Source organism: Triticum aestivum, chromosome 2D (genome assembly GCF_018294505.1).
Source record: "Triticum aestivum cultivar Chinese Spring chromosome 2D, IWGSC CS RefSeq v2.1, whole genome shotgun sequence".
Classification (NCBI taxonomy): domain Eukaryota; kingdom Viridiplantae; phylum Streptophyta; class Magnoliopsida; order Poales; family Poaceae; genus Triticum; species Triticum aestivum.
Genome location: NC_057799.1, coordinates 377,095,900 through 377,114,173, shown reverse-complemented (window position 1 = coordinate 377,114,173; position 18,274 = coordinate 377,095,900).

The window sequence follows — 18,274 nt, the reverse complement described above, 5'->3', positions numbered from 1 at the left end:
GCTTTGCCATACGTTCTTAACGTCATCAGCAGCATCTGCAGCAGGCCTGGCACCTAGCGGTGCTTCCAGGACGTAATTCTTCTGTGCGGCAATGAGGATAATCCTCAAGTTACGGACCCAGTCCGTGTAGTTGCTACCATCATCTTTCAACTTAGCTTTCTCTAGGAACGCATTAAAATTCAATGGAATAGTAGCACGGGCCATTGATCTACAACAGCACAGACATGCAAAATACTATCAAGTACTAAGTTCATGATAAATTAAAGTTCAATTAATCATATTACTTAAGAACTCCCACTTAGATAGACATCCCTCTAGTCATCTAAGTGATCACGTGATCCAAATCAACTAAACCATGTCGGATCATCATGTGAGATGGAGTAGTTTTCAATGTGAACATCACTATGTTGATCATATCTACTATATGATTCACGCTCGACCTTTCGGTCTTAGTGTTCCGAGGCCATATCTGCATATGCTAGGCTCGTCAAGTTTAACCCGAGTATTCTACATGTGCAAGACTGGCTTGCACCTGTTGTATGTGAACGTAGAGCTTATCACACCCGATCATCATGTAGTGTCTCGGCACGACGAACTTTCTCAACGGTGCATACTCGGGGAGAACACTTTTAAAATGAAATTTAGTGAGAGATCGTCTTATAATGCTACCGCCGAACTAAGCAAAATAAGATGCATAAAGGATAAACATAACATGCAATCAATATAAGTGATATGATATGGCCATCATCATCTTGTGCCTTTGATCTCCATCTCCAAAGCACCGTCATGATCACCATTGTCACCGGCACGACACCTTGATCTCCATCGTAGTATCGTTGTCGTCTCGCCAACTATTGTTTCTACGACTATCGCTACCGCTTAGTGATAAAGTAAAAAACAATTACACTGCGATTGCATTGCATACAATAAAGCAACAAGCATATGCATGGCTCCTGCCAGTTGCCGATAACTTTGTTACCAAACATGATCATCTCATACAATAAAATTTAGCATCATGTCTTGACCATATCACATCACAACATGCCCTACAAAAACAAGTTAGACGTCCTCTACTTTGTTGTTGCAAGTTTTACGTGGCTGCTATGGGCTGAGCAAGAACCGTTCTTACCTACGCATCAAAACCACAACGAGTTTTCGTCAAGTGTGATGTTTTAACATTCAACATGGACCGGGCGTAGTCACACTCGATTCAACTAAAGTTGGAGAAACTGACACCCCCAGCCACCTACGTGCAAAGCACGTCGGTAGAACCAGTCTCGCATAAGCGTAAGCGTAATGTCGGTCCAGGCTGCTTCGTCCAACAGTACCGCCGAATCAAAGTATGACATGCTGGTAAGCAGTATGAATATTATCGCCCACAACTCTTTGTGTTCTACTCGTGCATATAACACCTACGCATAGACCTGGCTCGGATGCCACTGTTGGGGAACGAAGTAATTTCAAAAAAAATCCTACGCATAGGCAAGATCCATCTAGGTGATGCATAGCAACGAGAGGGGAGAGTGTATTCCACGTACCCTCGTAGACCGAAAGCGGAAGCGTTATGACAACGCGGTTGATGTAGTCGTACGTCTTCACGATCCGACCGATCCTAGTACCGAAAGTACGGCACCTTCGCGATCTGCACACGTTCAGCTCGATGACGTCCCATGAACTCTAGATCCAGCTGAGGTTGAAGGAGAGCTTCATCAGCATGACGGCGTGATGACGGTGATGATGATGTTACCGACGCAGGGCTTTGCCTAAGCACTACAGCGATATGACCGAGGTGGAAATCTGTGGAGGGGGGCACCGCACACGGCTAAACAATCAACTTGTGTGTCTATGGGGTGCCCTCTCCCCTGTATATAAAGGAGTGGAGGAGGAGAGGGCCGGCCCTCTCATGGCGCGCCCAAAGGAGGAGTCCTACTCCCACCGGGAGTAGGATTCCCTCCTTCCCTAGTTGGAGTAGGAGAAGAAGGAAGAGGGAGAGGGAGAGAAGCAAAGGAGGCCCGGCCCCCCTCCCATTTCGGATTGGGCTTGGGGGGGGCGCCCCCACCTTGGCCGCCTCCTCCTCTCTCCCACTAAGGCCCATTAAGGACCAATGACTCCCCGGGGGGTTCCGGTAACCCCCCGGTACTCCGGTAAATGCCCGAACTCACCCGGAACCATTCCGATGTCCAAACATAGCCTTCCAATATATCAATCTTTATGTCTCGACCATTTCGAGACTCCTCGTCATGTCCGTGATCACATCCGGGACTCCGAACAACCTTCAGTACATAAAAACACATAAACTCATAATACCGATCGTCATCGAACGTTAAGCGTGCGGACCCTATGGGTTCGAGAACTATGTAGACATGACCGAGACTCATCTCCGGTCAATAACCAATAGCGGAACCTGGATGCTCATATTGGTTCCTACATATTCTATGAAGAGATTTATCGGTCAAACTGCATAACAACATACGTTGTTCCCTTTGTCATCGGTATGTTACTTGCCCGAGATTCGATCGTCGGTATCTCAATACCTAGTTCAATCTCGTTACCGGCAAGTCTCTTTACTCGTTCCGTAATGCATCATCCCGCAACTAACTCATTAGTCACATTGCTTGCAAGGCTTATAGTGATGTGCATTACCGAGAGGGCCCAGAGATACCTCTCCGATAATCGGAGTGACAAATCCTAATCTCGATCTATGCCAACTCAACAAACACCATCGGAGACACCTGTAGAGCATCTTTATGATCACCCAGTTACGTTGTGACGTTTGATAGCACACAAAGTGTTCCTCCAGTATTCGGGAGTTGCATAATCTCATAGTCATAGGAACATGTATAAGTCATGAAGAAAGCAATGGCAACAAACTAAACGATCATCGTGCTAAGCTAATGGATGGGTCAAGTCAATCACATCATTCTCTAATGATGTGATCCTGTTAATAAAATGACAACTCATGTCTATCGCTAGGAAACTTAACCATCTTTGATTCAATGAGCTAGTCATTAGAGGCATACTAGTGACACTCTGTTTGTCTATGTATTCACACATGTACTAAGTTTCCGGTTAATGCAATTTTAGCATGAATAATAAACATTTATCATGACATAAGGAAATATAAATAACAACTTTATTATTGCCTCTAGGGCATATTTCCTTCACTGGCGTCATCTTGACGTCCCCTGCGGGGGACACAGTCCGCTACATGCTGCAAATCATGTATACGGTCCCCAATAACGCAGCCGAATACGAGGCACTTCTACATGGTCTCCGCATGGCTGTCTCCATGGGCATACAACACCTAGAGGTGCGCGGCAACTCAAACCTCGCAATATCTCAGGTAAATGGAGAGTTTGATGCAAAAGATCAAAAAATGGCGCCATATCAAAACGTCGTATTAAAAATATCGGCTCGGTTCGAGGGGCTTGAATTTCATCACTTTGCTCGGGATAGTAACCAGGCAGCGGACATCCTTGCTCGCATGGGCGCCAAGCACGAACCTGTCCCGCCTAATACCTTTGTGGAAAGGCTCTTCAAGCCATCCGTGGTATGGCAGGACGAGAGCTGAGATGCCAGTATGAACCTGATTACGCTCCAGCAACCGAACACAATACAGATATCATTGGGGGTTCAGATACCGAGGTAACACCCTCTACTCATGAGATCATGGACGTTATTGCTCCATGGACCGAACCCTTCATGGCCTACCTTAATAGGCAGGAGCTTCCAGATGATCAGAATGAGGCCCGTCGCATAGTTCTGCGTTCTAAAGCCTATAATGTTCACGAAGGTGAACTTTACAAGAAAAGCACTACCGGAGTTCTGCAAAGGTGCATCTCTGAAGAGGAGGGGCGGCAACTCTTGGCTGAAATACATGCTAGTCTGGGCGGCCATCACACCACAGCTCGGGCCCTCGTAAGCAAAGCCTTTCGAACTGGTTTTTTTGGCCAACGGCCCGAGCAGACGCATAAGCCCTTGTCCAACGTTGTGTGGGATGTCACCTTTTCGCTAATCAAAGTCTTATGCCTCCCACTGCCTTAAGAACAATCCCCATTACTTGGCCCTCTGCGGTCTGGGGGCTAGACATGGTCGGACCCCTTAAAGGGGGAAGCCCTAAAAAGAAATATTTACTGGTTATGGTGGATAAATTCACTAAGTGGATAGAGGCCAAACCAGTAAAAATGGCTGAAGCAGGGCCAGTGATTGACTTTATATCTTGCGCAGTACACCATTATGGTGTCCCACACAGCACCATCACTGATAATGGCTCCAATTTTACAGCCGATGAGGTGAAAAACTGGTGTGCTAACTTGGGCATTAAACTCGACTATGCATCCGTCTACCACCCTCAAACAAACGGTCAGGTTGAACGGGCCAATGGCCTGGTAATGAGCGGCATTAAACCCAGACTGGTGCGCTCCCTACGGGAGTCAGATAAGCACTGGGTTGAGGAACTCGATTCCGTGCTCTGGGGGCTGCGGACTATGCCTAATCGAACGACCGGATACACACCTTTCTTTATGGTGTAGGGCGCAGAAGTTGTCTTGCTCTGCTACATTATTCATGACTCACCTCGAGTGCGCATGTACGAAGAGCGAGAAGCCGAGCTCAATCGGCAGGATGACCTAGACGGCCTTGAAGAGGAGCGTGATATTGCACAAGCCCGTTCCGCATTTTATAAACAACAGGCCAGGCGATACCAAAGCAGAGAAGTGCGAGCCAAGACATATAACGTCGGTGACCTCGTCTTGCGTCTCTCGGAGAAGAAGAAGGATAAGCTCAAACCAAAATGGGAGGGCCCTTTCATCATAGATGAAGTTCTCACAGGAGGAGCCTATCGCCTTCGTAATGCATTAGATAATCGCCTTGAGCCGAATCCATGGAACGCTGCTCGGCTCCGACGATTCTACGGATAGTTCGGCTGTACTCTTTTTTATTTTTCTTTGACTAGGTTCCTTTTCTCCTCTCCTTTTATATTTTTTCCTTTTTATCCCAGGGTATGTTCGGATCAACCGAATTGTTAGGGGTACAAATCTTCAAATGTATACACCCCATTCAAACTGGGGGCTTCTTTGATGAAGCTTATTACTAAAGGCTTGTTGCTTCCATTGTTTACGTCGTTTGCTCCACTACAAAAAAGACACATCCGTGACATTTTGGGCCAAACGAAATTTTTTTCTGTCATACTTATGACACTTCTATGACGATAATTGTGACAAAACCCGGTATCATCATAGATGTGGTGGGCTCCTACTTCTATGGAAAAAAATCATGACAGAAAATGGGCTTTTCGTCCTGGGCGGGCCGGAGACACAGCTGCATGACATTCTTTGGACCGTCCATGATGGAAAAAACCGTGGTAGAAGCGAGGGCGAGGAAAATATCGGGGTGTTTCTGGTTACGGTGGGTGGTCGGGGCCGAGCGATGTGCGTTTCTCTGGTACACGCACGTGCGTGGGTGCGAGGCGTTGGGCTCTAACTGAACCCGAGCGAGGCGTTGGGCACTAACTGAACCCGAGCGATTGCACCGCAGGCTACGCGTTACTGAACCCGAGCGATTGATCAATGGCTATTAACTGAACCCGATCGAGCGATTCCTTCGCTACTGCTGCTAACTGAAGCCGATCGATGCTGCCTCTGGAGAACAGTGAGCGTTCCGGGGGGGGTGGATGAACAGTTCCCGGTGGGGGTGGATGAACAGGACCCCGATCGATCGAACCGGTTGGGGCTGGATGAACAGGACCCCGTGGAGGGCTGATGAACAGTAGATGGTGGAGGGCTGGATGAACAGTAGCCCGTGGAGGGGTGGTTGAACAGGAGCCCGTAGAGAGGGCTGGTTGAACAGTAGCCGATGGAGTAGCGCGCGGTGGAGGCTGGATGAACAGGAGCCCGTGGATGAACAGTCGCAGGTGGAGGCTGGAGGAGGTCGACGGTGGATGAACAGTAGCCCGTGGAGGCTGGAGGGGGTCGACGGTGGAGATGAACAATATCCCATGGAGTCTCGTTTTGCGGTACGCCACACCCCTCCCGATGAACAGGACCCCCGTTTCGACCTTAGTGCTCCAACACGAGTCCGTTTCCTCCGTTTTGCGGTACGCCACATGCCTCCCGGTCAACAGGATCCCCATTTCGACCGTAGGAGGTCCATTTCCTCCATTTTGCGATACGCCAGACCCCTCCCGATGAACAAGATCCCGTTTCGAACGTGGTCGGTCGAACACAAGGCCGTTTCCTCCGTTCTGCGGTACGCCAGGCCTCGTTTCCATCGGCTGTTCCGTCCAAGACGGTTGGCTCCCACACGTTCCGTTGCCTCCCGATGAACACGACGCATTCCGTTGCCTCCCCATGAACACAACGACGACGCAGTTTCTCCGTTCCGACCCAGCCATGTACACAAGCCATGGCCGTACGTACGCGCGAGTAGGCGTTCGAGACCCTGCCCGTATGTACGTACGTGGCTGTATTTACTTTCTTGCACCCTGGCCGTTGTACATACGTGTACATGCTACGTGCGCGCCTCTACTACGACACGTGCGCGCCTCTACATCGACCAGTATGTATGTACACGTTCGCGACCAGAATGACAACGCTACGTACGCTTCGACCAGTTGGTTCCCGACTGTCAGGCACTTCCTTGTGTGCGAAGATGTAGCTGGTGGGCCCCAGCAGTCAGAGGGTGAATCGTTTTTTTTGTCGGACGCACTTCCTTGCGTGCGAAGATGTCGCTGGTAGGTCCCAGTAGTCAGGGGGAAAATGTTTTTTTCATGAAATACGGTTGCCCGTCCGGTGGGTCCCTGCTGTCAGGTGGAGGAATCATTATTTTCCGCGTAATAAGGAGGCACTTCCTTGCTGCGGCCGTGGACCCAGCTGTCAGCCTCTCCACGTACAGTCCATGTCCGATGGAAGCCGTTCCTTGACCACGTTGACCACGCCGTGCCGAGAGCACGAGGGCGGTGGACGACGGCGAGGCCTAGGAAGGGGACGACGCGGAGCCGGGGAAGACGCGGCAGTGGATGCCCACGCGTAGAGGAGTATGAGGGTTCACTGGTTCGCTGCGGTGTGAGGCTGCCGTCGCCGCAGAATAACAGGGGGTGTGGGTGAGTAGAGGGATGGCTTGGCCAGTGGTGGGAGTAGTAGGGGGTGGTGAGGCCTCCGCGGCATCACAGCCGTCCACGGGAGGCAGGAGCACGAGGCACGACCGGCGCTGCTTTGGGCGGCTAGAGCAAGAAGACCAGAGGTTGAAGAAGCACTACGGTCATTGGATGGACATCGTACGGTCACTAGAGCTGGAATCGTTCATATTGACTAAGTTGACAAAGCCCTCCGTCCCCGTCAACTTAGTTGGCCCACAAGTCAGCCTCCCACTATTGTGGGTCCCAGCTAGCAGGGGGTATTCATTTTTTTTGTGCGTAATAAGGAGGCACTTCCTTGCATGCGAAGATATAGCTGGTGGGTCTGACCTGTCAGCGGTGGGAACGTTTTTCGCGAAATACAGAGGCCCTTCCGGTGGGTCCCAACTGTCAGGTGGAGGAATCATTATTTTGCGCGTAATAAGGAGGCATTTCCTTGCGTGCGGCCGTGGACCTAGCTGTCAGCCTCTCCACGCACAGTCTACTTCCGATGGTGTCGTTCATTGACCACGTTGACCACTCCGCGCCGAGCGCATCCAAGGTGGTGGACGACGGTGAGGTCCCGAACAGCAACGAGCCGGAGATGGGAAGACATGGGAGTAGAGTCGCAGACGGAGAGGTGTACGAGGGTTAACTGGTTCTAGTGCGGTGTGGTTCGGCAGTCGGTGGAGAAGAACAGGAGGCGTGGAGGGCTGGAGGGATGGCCTGGCCAACGGTGGAGTAGCACTTCACAGCGAAGCGTGCTAAGCAGAGCCGCTAGCAGCAGGAGGCGGGAGCAGGTGGTCCCGGGGGCGCTGGAGGAAGAAGACGAGAGATTGAAGATGGATGCCGGTCGTTGCATGTAAATCCAACGGCTAACAATGTCAGAATCATTTGTTGACTAAGTTGACAACGACTTGCATTGGCTTCGACCTATTGGCCCACATTACAGCCTCCAAAAATGTGGCACGTATTCAACCCATTTTTTCATAATTTACAGTCTTTTTTTTGCGGGGTAGAATTTACAGTCCATTTGATCTTTTTTTAATTACAGTCCATTAGCTGGGCTGGGTGAACAAATAATGTAGCGTCCATGCGGCCCATTTATGTTTTTCCTAAAATATTACAGGCCATTTGCACTTTCTCGAAATACATGATTTTGCTGGGCTTATTCTAATTATAATGTTGGGGTGGGCGCAGCAATGTTATCAAAAAAATAAACAGGGGCTGAGCATTTTGTTATATATATATATAATTAGTGATTTATTATTACATTGGTCCTTAAATCTTACCAAGCTTTTGTACACAATCACCAGGATTTTCGTTGCCAAAAAAATCCAGGATTTTATTGTTAAGAAATTATTTTTATAAGTTAATAAGATGTGGGATATTGTTTTCTTACATATGTAAGTATCTGTTACATATATGATGACAATAACAATAATATATAATAACATATAAAATAATTTAAATATATATAATATAGTTAGAAGGGAAACATAAGTTCGACCAGGCGTTCCTATTCTTATATAGAAAAATAGAACAGACCTCTGCGTTTTCTTAAAAAAAAACATAAATTGGGCTGCCGATGTTTCAGGAAAAATAAAACCTTGGATGGGAGGTCCATAGGCCGGTCGATACATGACGGCCCTCAAGAAAATACAAACATGCTTATGGACCTCCCATCCGAGGTCGTGGGTTGCGCATGTTAAAAAAGAAAGCCTAGACGGGGCAGCCCAAAACCCAGCTGATACTTGCTGCCCCAGTGATAATAAATGATACCTGCCAGCTCCCCGGCTTCGTTGGGAATTTATCTCCTATAGTAACTACGTTGAAGCACCTAAAAAAATGTAACTATGTTTACAAACCCGTGGGCCCCAACATCAGTATAACATTAGGAGGAAGTATTTTTTCGATGAGGCACTTGCTTGCGTACGGCCATAGACCTGGTGGGTCCCTACTGTCCGCCTCTCTACGTACAGTCCTCTCCAGATTCCTCTTGTTTGTTCAGCATGTTCACAATGGCAGACAGCGGCGTCGCGGCAAGCGCACAAAGGCGCAGGAGGAGACCCGACCACCTGAGGAAGTTCCTTATTAGTAACGTAACAAATAAACTAGCCTAGTGGCCGAGTGACACTACCCGACAGCTGTTCCGCCCGGGTTCGATTCCACCTGTGCAGAGAAAATATCTCCAAATTTTTTGCCTCTGCCTTTATTGACATGAGGGTCCCAATTGGCATCTGCGCGCACCACGTCCAACACTTGCCAAAACTTCATCCCTCGTTTTCTCTGTTTTTGCACACTCGACATTGTGTGGGCATCTTGAAAATAGCATATCTTTTTGACTATGCATCATATGAAGATGTGCTATGCATGAATGTTGATCAGCATTATGTTAACTGGCTGGTAGTTCCAGTTTCGACCATGAATAAAACTTCCAGCATGATGTTAACACTGTTTGAAAAGGCCGTGTTAATATAAATGCTCTGCCTCTGAAAGTTGCAGTTTCTTATCTGAAGCTGAACTTGGAGTTTCTTATGTGAAACTGAAACTTGCAGTTTCTTCTCTGAGAATCACATTGTCTGCACTTTTATACTTCTATGAAACTACATTTTTTTAAGTGCTAAAATTAGATCTCTAGAATTCATAAAATACTTCATATGATCAATACTGCAAATCTGAAATTCAAAAGACATTCATATCTGGAAGTACTCTCAAAATACCCAACACAAAACACAATTCACAACCTGCAAATACTAACAACCCTAAGCTCCTCGTGACAATTCACAACCTGCCCGACTATTGGTCTGGGGGGGGGGGAACCCCTCCTATTGCTCGGCGGCAGACAGCCGCCCCGTGAGACGATGTGAACAGCGAGGGAGAGGATGGCGGGGAAGCATCGTCGGGCCAACTGCTTTTCTCCGCTTGCAGTTGGGTTCGGTCGACGAAGACTCCACCGGCTCACTCTGGCACGACACCTCACAAACGGCACCCTGTAGATGCTCGATCCTTCAATCTCTGGTGGATGCTCCATCTAGGATCGATACTCCCACCACCGCTCCCTCACGATCGGATTCGGTGAATCTGTTTGCTCCATGGCCCAGAGGAGCAGCTCTATGTACTCCCGCGTGACTCCCTCCGGGAGTATTGCCACCTTTTCGCTCTGTTGCGGATATTTGGCCATGGATGTCGCCGTCGCCGCTAGTTGGTCCTTGTTGTCAAACCAAGACTGTATCTCCAATATCCTAGCTAGCTTCACAGGGTCGCCGTCTGCGATCCTCACGTATCAGTTGTACTCCTCCATCGATCTACTTCTCCACAATACCTTCACTCACCGGCGGTGGTTTTTGAATGGAAGAGGAGAGCAGCGCTGGTTTTTGTTTAGAATGGGAGAGGAGCGATGCTGGTTTTGGATTGGAACAGGAGAGGAGGGGCGGTGGTTTTGAAATGGAAGAGGAGAGGAGCGGCACTGGATTTAGATTGGAACAGGAGAGGAGCGGCGGTGGTTTAAGAGGAGAAGAGCGGAAGAGCGGCGCTGGTCTTGGAAGTATTTTTTTGTTTTGCGTATTTTGGGTCAAAGTTTGACCATGTACTGTATTTGACAAGCAAAATGTGAATGCATGTCACCAAAAATTGTACCGTTTGGTTCATATCTGAATGTACTTTCAAATTATATTATTTTTGCTACGTATAACATATATTTTATTTGCGAAAATCATGGTCAATTATGACGCAGAATAAAAGGGAGACTAGTTAATGTGGGGTCGCTTTCTTAATTGAAGGGTAAATTGATTTTGATTTTGATCCAGTCATAGCGCGTCGGCCCTCTCGTGCAATCCTAAATCGCTGCCGCACGCTCCTCTCCCTCTTCTCCATTGCAAAACCACCTCCTCTCCTCTCCATCATCTCCATTCCAGAACCACCGTGTCGCCTCTCCCTCTTCTCGATTGCAAAACCACCTCCTCTCCTCTCCATCATTTCCATTCCAAAACCACCGTCTCGCCTGTCCCTCTTCTCTATTGCAAGACCACCGTCTCTCCTCCCATCTTCCAAAGCTAGCACCGAATCAGGCAGATCAACGGCGGCGACCTGGCAAAGTTAGCCAGGTTGAAGGAGATCCTTACTTGGTTTGACAATGAGTGGGAGATTTCGACAACGGTAGGGTTTAAGGTAAGCTTCGCACTAACCTAATCTTCCACCTGCTCATGCTTACAATCAGTGTGACAGCTAATGAAAATCATGGTTACAATCATTCTCCGAGTACTACGCCAATCACCCTTAAATAGCTCTGGACCTTTGGGTCAAAGTTGTGACACTGTGTACAAATAAAGAAAAATAGATTGGTGCTTCTTTCAGAAAAGAGTACTCCCTAGAAAACTGCCAATATAAGCTACTAGTATTTGGTTAGAGGATTTGCTGCCGAGAAAGATCCGTCCACAGAGAGCGCCACACATCCCACTGGTGGTGGTGGATGCCAATGCATGCATGGAGCATGGTTGGTGTCGGTAATTTTTACTTCGCACACCTCGCACTCTGCATATATGTTGGTTCCATCCGTACATTTGTGCAGTTCCACAAAAATGCAGCTGAATAACCCTGTTTGCACAGATAATGAAAAAGCGTGATTACATTATAGTGGCACTAGTTGATGAAACACGCAAAATAAATAGAAGAAAATATTGTGATAGTATCATAGTATGCCATGCTGCGAGGGCGAGATGGGCCCTGTGACGCCTCATACGGTATGCCACGCCTCATACTGGCAATCGTCCCAAGTCTCCCCGATACACCTTCTGCCAGTGATGAACATCAGTGTACAGCGGTTGTACAAGGAGGGGCCTTGAGACATTCAAATCTCTATTTTTGTGCAGATTAACTAAAATTAAGCACCCCAGTTTGCAGAAACGCTTAAACATTAACAATGGGACTAGTTGATGAAACATACATTAACAAAGAGAAGCACTTTCTTTATCTACATTGGAAATGAAATGATAGAGAGGACACTCGCTCTATTTTAACTGTATTATTACTTCATTTTATCAGTGACACTAGGGTCGAGCAGGTGGCAAACGAGGTGTACCGTGCGTCGCAAGGATGAAGGTCGGGGGTGCTTAGACTGGGATGCTGAAGCTGGCTCTTTTAGTCCCTATCTTCCCCCTGATGTTTCTGTGGTAGCATTTGGGTTGTAATGCAAACTTGGTCGAGCTCGTGCTACGCCCCCTACCTGCCTAGCTTATGTGGCGAACTTATCTCCTACTAGTACTCAGTCCGTTCTAGTAGTAGTTGCATAACTGCCCGTTTATACTGAGATGTTGTCGGATAATGGTTCTCTATGGTTGGGTTTCTTTAATGAAATCAGAGGGAACCCCCTCTTTCGATATATAAAAAAAACAGTGGCACTAGCGGTGCCGAAACATTGCCTCAAATTAATAGTGCCACTAGATTAAGGTGCAAAATAATAACATTACTACTTTATCATGGCAGTGCGAAAACAGTAGCACAAGAGCAGGATCAACATGTAGGATCTTTGGCAAATGGTCAGACCAAAAAGGAACATACCTCATGATGGGAACCATATCTGTAGTCAACGCCATCGTAGAAGGGATGCCACCAGTCACCAACATGGATGATTCAATTCATGGGACCTTTTGGTGCAGTTCACCTAAAATGAAGCAATGTCCCATGAGCTTCTTCTTCATTATTTTCAATAAAATTGAGCAACATCAAGGTTGGTCGTGAAGCTCCTGGAGAGTAGGCGGACCAGGACAGTTGCATCTCTAACAAAAAGAAGCAACTTATCTTAATGGGAAATTTAGCAGGACATGAAAAAAAGTGCCATTGATTCATATTACTCGAGGCATTACATTGAAAACAACACTGGTTTAACGTGTCCTTACTTTTAACAGTGCGACTGCTACATTTTACCAGTGGCATTACATAAGAGCGGCTCGGGGCAACAAACATTAGAAGAGGATATCTGGGTTGGTCCCATTTTTGTTCGGTATATAGCCACCTTATACTGTTTGAGGCTAGCAAATCTAGTGCTGGACTTACTCTGTTGACATGTCCCCCAGTCCCCACTTTCTTTCCTTTTTCAACCAATAGACCGGGTTTATATTGAGTTTGTACTGTGTTCCCTTTATTTCCCTATTAGACCTAGAGACCAGTTGGATAGCCAGTCTCTGCTACTTCTCGCCCCCATTATTTCCTCTTTCGACTAAGTCCTAGATTCAGGTAACAAATCTTCCCCCACCCCCACCCCCTTTCTTCCTGGTTTGAACCAAGTACTACTAGATTCGAGTGCATGAACTAGTTTTACCTCTTAACAGTAAAAAAATAGGTGGTTTTCGAATAGCCGATCGATCCTATCTACACGAGGGGGCCTGAGAAATAGTAAAAGATACAAATGCAGCAACGTCAGGAGCTCGGGAAGTAGAGCAAGGCCGGTTTCGAAGGAAGTTATACCTGAGGGTCACCCGGATGTCGCTAGGTGGGTGGCGGGAGGCCGGATCTTCCCACACTACGGCAGTGAGGAAGAAGGGGTGGGAGGCCCTCCCTCGCCAGTGATGCTTGGGAGAGAACGGCAAGGCACGCTGATCGGGACGCACCGGCAGAGGGTAAGAGCCGTCGCCGAGGGCGACCACGTGAACGTTGCACCTTCTCACCTTCCCCGGCGGAGAGGATCCGGCTGGATCTATGACCAGCGGTGAGTAGAGAGAGAGAGTGTGGCCACCGCTGTCGTGTTTAGATCTGGAGAGGTCGAGACAGTGTGAAGAGAGCAACACTAGCAAGCAAGCGCGGAGGCTCCTGCCTATATAGTGCAGTACTAGTTTTCTTTTGTCTACCGGCCGAAGCCGGCTTGACCTCGGCAATGATTGTCGAGAAGTCTTCATGCACATGACCCGGAGGTGCAATTGTCGTCATTTTGATCTGAAGCACCGGATTATAACGTATAACACGAAAAAATGCCACATGACAAGAAATCATAACCTCACTGCCCAAAGGAGACAAGATGAATCCCGACGGACAAACTAGACGAGGATCAAAGCTCAAATTAAAGATAAACTCATAGAAAAGGGGTCCGTCGATAGATGGCCTAATTAACATAGCCGGCTTGACCTAGATGGCAGCCGAGTAGTCTTCGTGCATGTGCCCCCAATGACTAGCCCAACTCAGTTGTCGCTGTTTAACCCTCGTAGTGATCCGAAGCACATGACACCTAATTTTGTGAGATGACAAGAAACCTTTTTTTAGATTTCTCACCAGAACTACAGCCCTGTACAACACAGCCTGCACGATATGTAGACGATAGCCAATCCAGGCGTGTCTGCTGGAGTCTAGTCACATGCATGGACGAACTGATCTTCCGTGTCTTGCAGGGATCGTCCAGGTACCAACGTATGTACTTCTATTAACTCACCCAACTTGCGGGGCCGGGGAGTGTGCCTATGGTCGGTTCTCAATTGTGGTCCCACATGTGTGTGCAAACGCAATATGACGTGCGTTCCATTCGGAGAGCGGCGTGCCAGACCGACCGACCATCTGGGGTGCGACGCGAACGCGACGGGCGTGCTATATACTCCGTACATGTGTACCGCCGTTTTCTTGAGGCTTTGCTCCATGGCGCAATCCATGGATACAAAATTAGTATACTGTACTATTTAAAAGTCGAGGGTGGGGCTTTTCCCGCGCGGTAGGCGGGGCAGTTCCGCCTAGTCGATTCGACAGAGACGCGAGAAGATGAGGGAGTAGGCTGCTGCAAACGTAGGGCTGTGTGATTTGACAGTGAGTTACTGTTGGACAGGTGGGGCCCGGTGATTTGACTTTCCATTATCATTTTAACTGCGGCGCTACGACCGGCTTGAGTCTCCCAATTCCTGACCACCTCCATACAGGTGCCTCTCCTGATGCTCCACCATGTAGAGGCTGGCTCTTGCTTGAGAGCCCACTCCTCCACTTTTTCCTTGCCTCTTTCCCCCACATATGCAAAAATGCCATGTAAAGCGGGCTTATAGACCACTATTGTACTTGATGCTACAGGTGCTAAGCCTGCCACATAGGCATAAAGTCTGATGTGGCAAGTTAATTAAGAAGAGAGAGACTAGTTTGGTGACCCCAGGAAGAAACGGTGATAAGCGTGTGTACCTAGATGAAGCAAACTTAGCAACAAAAAACTAAGCACCTATGCATTGGGGACTTGAGTTGCTAAGCCATTTAATGCCCATAGCACCTCATCTAAGCACCATTTCATTGGAAGAGGTCACTCCTTGGCAAATGCAATAAATACTACGAAGAAAGAGATAGAGAGAAGTAAACAAAAAATACTCTTATAGCCAACCTTATAGCTAACCTTGTTGTATGAGTGACTAAGTGATGACTATGTATGACATGCCAACATCAGATAGCCTAACGCACCATGTTAAATATCCAAGGGCGCGACCGCGTGAGCGAGGCGACGGTCGTGGTAGGCGCGACCATGATAGGGGCTGCTGGCAGCCCTTGGATCTGAGATCGAACGGTCGCATGCTAAGTTGCTGAAAATTTGCAGAATAACCCTCCAAGATAGGATATTCACCCATAGGTCTAGAATCACGCCATGCAACCGTTCGATCTCAGATCCAAGGGCTCTCGGAATCCCATATCATGGGAGAATGGAAAGCTTCATATCACCTGTAATTTTCTCGATGCTTGACATGACATCGAAAGCCATTTAATTGGGCGTCGAGTAGACATGACATCTAATTGGCCCCCCCATAGTACTATGCATGAATCCATTTATCCACCAGGCAAGCCACTACCCTGTCATTCACACGCGCCCCCCCACTCGACATTTTTACAATCGATAAATCGCTCCTAGTCATCCCGTCCTTTCACATTACGGCAGTTCCACTAATCCTAACCCTCCTCCCAAATCCATGGCGTCCCAAATCTCCATGATCGGCGGTGAGTACAAGGTTAGAACCATCACCGGCGATGAGTTCGACGTCATCTACACCCGTTCTTCCGCAACGGTGAAAGAATGCCTTGCTCTCTTCAAACGCATATTCGAAAACTCAAATGATGAGTGGGTCGTTGGGCTAGATGTTGAGTACACCACAGTCCTGGGAAGCGAGAAGAAACTAAAGGAGGCAGAGAAGAAGAAGCCTGTCGTGATCCAAGTTTGCGTGCATGACTTATGCTTGGTCTACCACATATGCCATGCCGACGTTGAGTGCGAGGAATTTAAGAAGTTCCTTAAGGGCGGCTGAGTCAAATTCGTTACTTTAGACTTTAGGAACGACAAGGAAATCCTGGGTCGAATAGGCCTCGTTGTAGGCGACCCCTTCAACCTCCAGAAGGAAGGGCTGGTGCCCTCCCTTGATCAGCCTTCAATGCTGACCCTGGCAGGAGCCATGGTTCATCCTTCGTACGGTGAACTGAAAAACCTCCGCACGCGTTTCATCGTGCATGGCAGTGGATTGTACTAGATATAGACCACATCCAGTACGCTACAATGGATGGATACCTTTGTTTCAGTATCTACAAGGGTTGGATGGGGAGCAAATGCCAAGTTTGCGGTTCAAGCAAAGAAGTATCGCCCAAGAGGAAGAGGGATAAGGACGAAGTCGAGGACGTGGACGAGGACTCTGAGTAAGGTGGCAGTGTCATTGCTCATGGTGGTTCTAATGCAGTGTCTACCATATTATTTGCTTAGTTTAATTTCTGGTGTGCTTAGTTTTATTTAAGGGGTGTGATGTGCTGAGCCCCCAGCAGAACTATGTTATGTTTCTTCTCGTTATATTTCGTACATTTCATCTTTTACTTGGTATAGTACTACCACTCGTTTCTTGACATTATATACGTACAATATGTATGGCCAACATCATATAGCCAGCTGTTTAGTTGTCAAAGAATTTCAGGGTGCTTAGTTTTGTCAAAGAATTACAGGGGGCTTAGTTTTATTTGAGGGGTGCATTGTGCTGGACTATAACATCCCAAATTTTCACTTTGGAATGTTATACATTAGATCATCATGCATATCATATTTTATTACATTTTGATTTGCGATCCTAGAAATTTCACACAACTCAAGGATCCACGGAGAGAGTTGGGGATTTCGTTATTTTCATATTTGGGTTTTCTCAAATTTTGAAAATAGGATCATTTGTTTTAATTATTTTTCTCTCCGAAAATATTTCATATCAAAATATATGCGAGGGGATAAAATGACTTCTCCACAAATAATGAAATATTGGAGGAAAAATATTAAAAACAAATATTTAATTTTATTTGGATTTTATTCGAATTAGGAAAAATACGCGTTCTTCAAAATTGCATTTTAGGCCCAAATAAATGTTCATCTTGTCCGTCTTATTTTAAGAGCACGGGGAAAATTTATTTCGGGATTTTTGGAGTCCGTTTACTATTTCTTTTCTTACTTTTTCTGCACATCCGAATTATTTAAAAAAAAAGTCAACCGCCTTACGGGCCGTGTCCGACCCGGACACCTCAGCACGGCCGTCCTTTAAAGCCGCGGCCCGAGCCCCGCCTCAGCCCAAGTCGCCGCCGCCGCCGCCGCCCGCGTAGCCCGACCCGCCACCCGCCGGAGCCCCGCGCCTCTCGCCCGACGCCGCCACCCGCCGGAGCCGCTCGCCGCCGCCGCCGTCACGCGAACCGAGGTAGCCGCCGGTTTTCTCGAAAAACCGTTCGGTTTTATTTCGAAACCGAGATGCTTTTTTTATATTAGATCGGTTTATTTTTTTCCGGTTTAGTTAAATAGCGAACGCCCGTTCGTTCGTTCGTTTTAACGAACGGTTTTCGTTTTTTTACAGACAGCGAACGTTCGATCGTTAGCCTGTTCGTCAGTTTTCTTTTTCTCGGATTTTCCCGCGATTATTCCTGATCGCGATTTCCGATCTGTTTTTCGTTTTAGTATAACTTTTCGCTCGTTTATCGGAATCAGGCGATTCAAGCGCCTAGAGTTTCGTCTCGAAATTCTCTTTCCGTTTAACCAACTCAAACAAGTTTTTGCTACTGTAAAATTTGACTTAGATCCAGATTAGTAAACGAAGCTTGTTTCTTTCGCCGTTTGACCTTCGTTGCTTCGTTTGAATTGATTCTTTTTGCAAACCGGAGTTCTTAAGTTGAACTTTCTGGTTAGATCTCTTATTTTGAGTTTTATTT